Consider the following 6,685-nt stretch of genomic DNA (forward strand, 5'->3'; position numbering starts at 1 on the left):
TCTTCTCCTCCTCCTCCTTCTTCTCCTCCTTTTCCTCCATCCTTCTTCCTTTCTTCCTCCTCCTCCCCTACTCTACTCCCCCCAAAGTCTTAACTCCGCTTTTTTCTCTCTCCCATTGAAGTACACCCCCAGACTTATCTTTGCAGGTTTAGAGATGAACCCTAGGTCCTTGTTCAGACTATGGAGTTACTGTACCACTGATCTATATCCCTAAGCCTTGGGTCATCAACAAGAGGTCTTATAACATAGTCCAGGGTCACACTTTAATTCACTCTGTAACCCAGGCTGCATTTAAATTCACAGCAACCATCAAGTTCCAGCCTCCTGCGTGCTGGGATTGCAAACATCAGCTAACACACCCAGGTTCCTTTAAAGTTTATCTGAGTCAGGGGTTTCGCCTGTGGCCCCAGGCTGGCCTCAAAGCTATGATACTCCTGATTTCTCCTCCTTAGCAGCTGGAACTCCAGGCATGAGCCAATCTGCATGCGTGACTCAAAAGCTGGCCACAATTCCTTAAGTATCACGTGATTTTTCAACTCATTGTGTGAGGTCTACTCACAAACCTTCATAAGGGAGAGCCTGCTGTTAGTCCCCACGTTGTAGATGAATACCTGTGGGCCAAAATGAGTTTTTCAGATTTGGGGAATGGGACCCTGAGGATTAGTGTGAAGCAGAGCCTGAGAGAATGTCAATAAATTGTTATCAATAAAGCATGTGCTCAACCATACGTTTTAGAAGACGATCGACAATCACTGTGCGCTTTGATGCTGAGAAACTATGTTCCTTTTTGTCTTTCCTGTTCTTGTGTTAGTTCCAGTCTGTAGATGTTGCACAGGCCTTAGTTTGGGTTTGGGGATGTTCTGCTCCACAGTTGCCATCCTCAGAAACCCCCTACTGCCCTGCCACTGCTACCATGGTAATATTATTTTACAGTCATCTTTTTTAGATGTCCTTTTTTGTTTGTTTGTTTGTTTTAAGACACTATTGATTTGTCTGTTTTTCTCCTTATAGACCTTGCAGCTTGATTATGGCGTTTGTGATCGAGATGCGTTGTCGCCGCCTGGTGGCAGAATCCTGAACTGCAGCTTGAACACAGTCCATAAAGCGGTAGGAGGTGTGGTTAAATTCCACCTTAAAGAACTTTCTACTGAGAACTCAAGAACAATGGCAATGGGTTTCTGATCCTACTGCAATACTGGCTTTGGGGGAGCCTAGGCAGTTTGGATGCTCAACTTACTAAACCTGGATGGAGGTGGGCGGTCCTTGGACTTCCCACAGGTCAGGGAACCCTGATTACTCTTCAAGCTGATGAGGGAGAGGGACTTGATGGGGGAGGGGGAGGGAAGTGGAAGGCAGTGGCGGGGAGGAGGCAGAAATCCTTAATAAATAAAAAAATTTTAAAAAAAAGAACTTTCTAGAAAATAGAGGTTGTAAGAGGGCATCAGGGTGCACTAGGTATTATTACACAATTGTCAGCCTGTTTCTATGCTTGAAAATGTTTATGTGAGAACAATCATTTCAACATTTTAAAAAACATTTTTAGATTTCTGAATAAATAGAGACATTAGCAAATACAAAACCTTTACCTTTGTGGCCTGGTTTACATGTAGCAAATATACAAAATTTATACCAAATCTTCATTTTTGTGTAGTCTAGATGTTTCACTGTATGAATAGCACTGCATTGGTGAACATCTAATTCCCTGATCATAGTTTACATAACAAGGAGTAGTTTATGTAAGATCCTATTTATATATAAGCAAATATATTTACATTCCTTTATTAATTCTCTAAATTTCTGAAACACTGGAATAATGCAATATTTTATATTAACATAACATTGAAATCATTCATTTATGCTTTTACATTTACTGTATAAAAATATCTGATTTTATCCACCCTGGAAACCAAAGAAATTGTTACAAAACTTGTAGGCAAAAGTCTGTCCTTCGCTGTTATTTGATAACATTAAGAAAACACATTATTGCACATATTTGAAAAAACAGGTGACCTTACCTTAGAGTTGACAGGGATAAATACTACTAAAAAGATTATAACTGGATAAGAAGTGTTATAAATGTTCAAAAGTACTTTTTGCCAAAGACTCCCCTGTAGGAATTTATGCTATATCCCCAGGGGCGACCCTTTATTCGTTGGTCATTATGTCCTAATTGCTTAAGGTTGGGTTGGTGCTGGCCAGAGCAGACTCAGGTTCAGAGAGTCTGCCTGGCCGCTAGGCACCCAGGCCCAGCTGACATGGAGAAGCCCCTGCTGGCACTGAAACGGAGCACTGCTCAGGCCTCTATTCCTAGAGGCATGTGTAAACATCTTTTTCCCACATTTCTGTCTAGATATTTTCCTTCTCTGTCCTCAGGGGCAAGCCCTATTTGCTAAGCACACACAGCCTAACAGCCTCCACAAATTTAAATGTTCATAAAGTATTGAAGAAACTAGACTCCCTAGAGTTTCTACCTCCAGACATAATATAAACCCCCTCTGGTACAAGTGAAAGTGGCCCCAAGCCTGGTTCCCTAAAAGCTTGAGATAAACATGCAGAGAGCAGAGACCAACCCTGACAGCAGGATGTGTCTGTGCACATTTGTGACATAACCCTCCCACCAGCCATTCCAGGTACCCAAACTCTCAGGCACTCTCCCAACCCCTGACAGAAGCGTAGTAAGCATCTTATTCGCCATCCAGATCTATGCCTAAGAGAAGGTAGCTTCTTTGCAGTCATACACCTGTATGATGAGAGGAGATCAGTGCCTCATTTTGGGGGTTGTGATAAGATCAAATGCAGACAGCCGGGTGGTGGTGCACATCTTTAATCCCAGCACTCGGGAGGCAGAGGCAGGCGGATGTCAGTGAGTTCAAGGCCAGCCTGGTCTACAAGAGCTAGTTCCAGGACAGGCTCCAAAGCTTCAGAGAAACCCTGTCTCGAAAAACCATAAAAAAAAAAAAGAAAAAGGAAAAAAAAAGATCAAATGAAGACACTGAAGAACCTGGAGCTGGGATCCTCTTAACCAATATGCTCCAAAAAAGGGCTGCCTTCTTTCCTTCCTGGAGGATTATGACTATGGCCCTCTGTCCTGCTCCTTAACCATGGTGCAGGTCAGAATGACCTCAATGAACCTTCAGCTAAGCCTCATCAGGAATCACACATGTTATCTGTAATGTGTATTTGACTTATATATGGAAAATCTCCTAAGAAATTGAGGACAAGTTCAGAAACACATCCATATATAATTCTCACCTTAAAAGGAAAAAGAAATAGTTTATTCTGAAGTCATTTTGAGTGGCCATGATCAGGGAATGCAGATTTAGGTTACCCCAAATTTCATGTTCCAAAGTAGAAGAAGTTTCATGAAACTTTATAGCTTTACAGAACATAGAAAGTCAGAAATCAAGGCAAGTTTTAAAACATGTTGGTGGATACATCAGAGACATGGTTACTGCAAAATGAGGGAAGCATTCCTATGGGCCCAAGATGCTATCTGATGACAGTCCTGGTTAGCTCTTGGGTCTGGAAGCTAGTGATCTGGTTAGCTAATAGATTCCAAACACTTCCTACCCATTAGTCACAGGATGTTAGTTCTGACACTAAGGAGGACAGAGAATGGGTGTTGCGGCTAGAACTAGCCAGAGATAAAGCAAGTAGCCTCTGGACCTGCATCACTTCAATCTCTCTACAGAACTGAACTCCTAACCAGTCAATCACTCTCTGTAAACACGGCTTCTTCAGATGGTGTCATTCACAAACTCTTGAAATTTTAACCATTTCCAATGTCCTCTAAAGGGAAGCCCTCATTGCAGACGCTGGAGCTAAGGCAGTGAGAGACCATTATAAACTGCTTTCCCAAGCAACGAAAGGTCTTTCCTAAGTTGTCTTGTGATTGCACAATCAGAAATGGGTAATATTTATTCACTTTGACAAATGTTTCTCAAAGAACTTGCCTTGAAACTTGCTCTTTGGCCCAGACTGAAAAAAAAAGTCACTGGGGGGTGATGGCACACACCTTTAATCCCAGCACTTGGGAGGCAGAGGCAGGCGGATCTCTATGAGTTCGAGGCCAGCCTGGTCTACAAGAGCTAGCTCCAGAACAGGCTCCAAAGCTAGAGAAACCCTGTCTCAAAAAAAAATCACTTTCTATGAACACATACAGAAAATATGCATCATATATATACTGAAGTCTAAGATCTTGTGCCCACCCCACTGGTGTGGTTAAGTCTGTCCTCTGGTTCTGGGAGCTATTTCCAAGAATCCCACTTGGCCGAAAATTCAATTTACACTCTTCAGTTGTGTTTATAAGGAATAATGTCAGCATACCACTTTTATTATTTACTCACAGTTTCAGTTAGTATACAATTTCTATTAGAAACAAGAGGGCACCTTTGGGTACCTTCAAAGTCCTAAACATAGTGAAGCAAAAACCGGTGATGGAAAAAAGAGTCTGGACTTTGTCACTCCTGTTTTTCCTTCTGAAATGAGTAAGTGAAGCTAGCATGACTGAGGCTGTATGTAGTATGCCTATCTCGATGTACACATTTCTGAGGATAAATCGTGTATGTTTGAGTCAAGCAGTAGTCTACCTTCTACAAGATCATATTATTCTAGGCCTACATCCATGAAATAACTGTGAGATTCCTCAAAATGGCACTTTTGTATCCTTTGTGATTGAGGACAATCTTAGTTTTCTTCCACAAACGGCTAACTGCATAGGAGAGTGTGTATCGTCTCCCATGTCGCCCCCTCAAAGGACTAGCTCAGTTCAGAGAGTTCTGGGAGACAGTCATGACTATCTTTGTAAATAATACTCCCCTAAAGTCACATTTATAGAAAGCAACATTGCTAACAACACAAATGTGCTCTGTTCCCATGGGCTGAGCAAAAGTCTGTCGATTGCCTGCATCCCAGACAGGTTTCTCTAGTAAGTATGCTTTCTCACAGGGCCTGAAGGCTGAATTTGTTCTGCTTTTGGTAAAGGGCAAGGGCAGGGAACAAAGGGTGGTGTGGAGCTATTTCAGGCTTGGCAAACAGCCTGTGCAACCTGGTTCTCATAGAAACTGATTTCATAATGACTTTCATGACGACATTTGGAAGGAGGATATTGTAAGCTAGTGAGAAAAACAAAGTCCTGTCTGCAAGTGTTTGGGCTCTTTTGAGGATGAGGATGTTCAGTGGTGGGAGCTGAACCTTCCTAGGAAGTAAAGACATTTGGAGATTCTAGAGCCAAGTCAGTTGGTCCCTGCTTCAGGCCAAGATAGATCCCCAGATATCTCTTGGGACTATGTGCTATCCTGCTCCAAAGTATTCTGAACCTAGTCTCTTTGTATAAACTGGGTGTCCCTGGGATGATGACAGGGCATGGCTCTTTCTAAGTCCAGCTAGTCCTCTGTGAAGTGGGGATGAAAATGTTCACCCACGGGATCTCCAAAACCTTCAGTGATATCTCCTCCTTAATAGTCCTCACTGATTTCCATGTATAGCTCAGATTTTTTTTTTGAAACAAGGTTTCTCTGTGTAGCCCCAGCTGTATGGGCAGTTGCTCTGTAGACCAGGCAAGCCTTGAACTCACAGAACTCTGCCTGACTCTGCCTCCCAAGTGCTGGGGTTGAAGCCACCACCACCTGGCATTTATCTCAGAAAAAATTTAAGCAAACAGTTGATTAGCTGTTCTTCCTAAAAACATGATGTTCTAATATGCATTGCTCGTGTTGTCACTTTCTATTCATTTGGTGACAGTTATTTGAGACAAAGCCTGGGATTTACCAAGTAGTATCTAAAAATGTTGGGTACAAATTTCGCTCATCTCAAAGCTGTTTTCATATAATTTGTCTCTATGACAGTGAAGCCCAGCAATGTTCCCCTAAAACCAAAAAAGCTTCAATGTTATTATTTCCCAGGACATAATAACATTTCCAGTTCTGCAGTGCCCATCGTCATGACTCTCCCAATGCCCTGTCTCTAGACAAGCGTAAAGCTTCTGTTATTACAGGATTCATTTTCCAGAAATATAAGCAAGATTATTGGAGTGGGGTGACCTTTCTTGGTTGATTTTGGCTTTTTTATTTAGCCTCTTTCATTTATATATATGTATGCATATGTTATTTTTATATATTCAATATATGTATATATTATATGTGCATATATGAATATATATTCAATATATGTAATATATGTGTATATATTCAAGATAGAGTTTCTCTGTGTATCATTCTTGGCTGTCTTGGAACTTACTCTGTAGAGCAGGCTGGCCCCAAATTCACTAAGATCCTCCTGCCTCTGCCCCCCTCAAGTGCTGGGATTAAAGGCGTGTGCCACCACTGCACAACTGTGTCTTTATAGTTATTCTTCTTTGCTGTATGTCATTGGTGCATACTTAAACATTTACTTACTCTGACCCTGGTTCACTCACTTCTGAAAACTGTTCCATTATGTATGTGGATGGTTGTGCCACAGTTTCTTCTACTGACTCCACTGTGGCAAGATCTTTGAGTTGTTGGACTTTTTGTAAGAATAAACTGCTATTGGTAACTAAAAGACAGACATGAACAGTGAAACTGAGAGAAGAGGTCCTATATGGTATAAAATCCTTCTTCATGTTTTATAGCCTGACAAGTTATTGTAAAATCCTGGCCCCAGCTTTCACAATAAAGTCTTAATTTTAAATATCAATGTTTCTAAG

This window comes from Microtus ochrogaster, unplaced genomic scaffold (assembly GCF_000317375.1).
Source record: "Microtus ochrogaster isolate Prairie Vole_2 unplaced genomic scaffold, MicOch1.0 UNK116, whole genome shotgun sequence".
NCBI lineage: Eukaryota > Metazoa > Chordata > Mammalia > Rodentia > Cricetidae > Microtus > Microtus ochrogaster.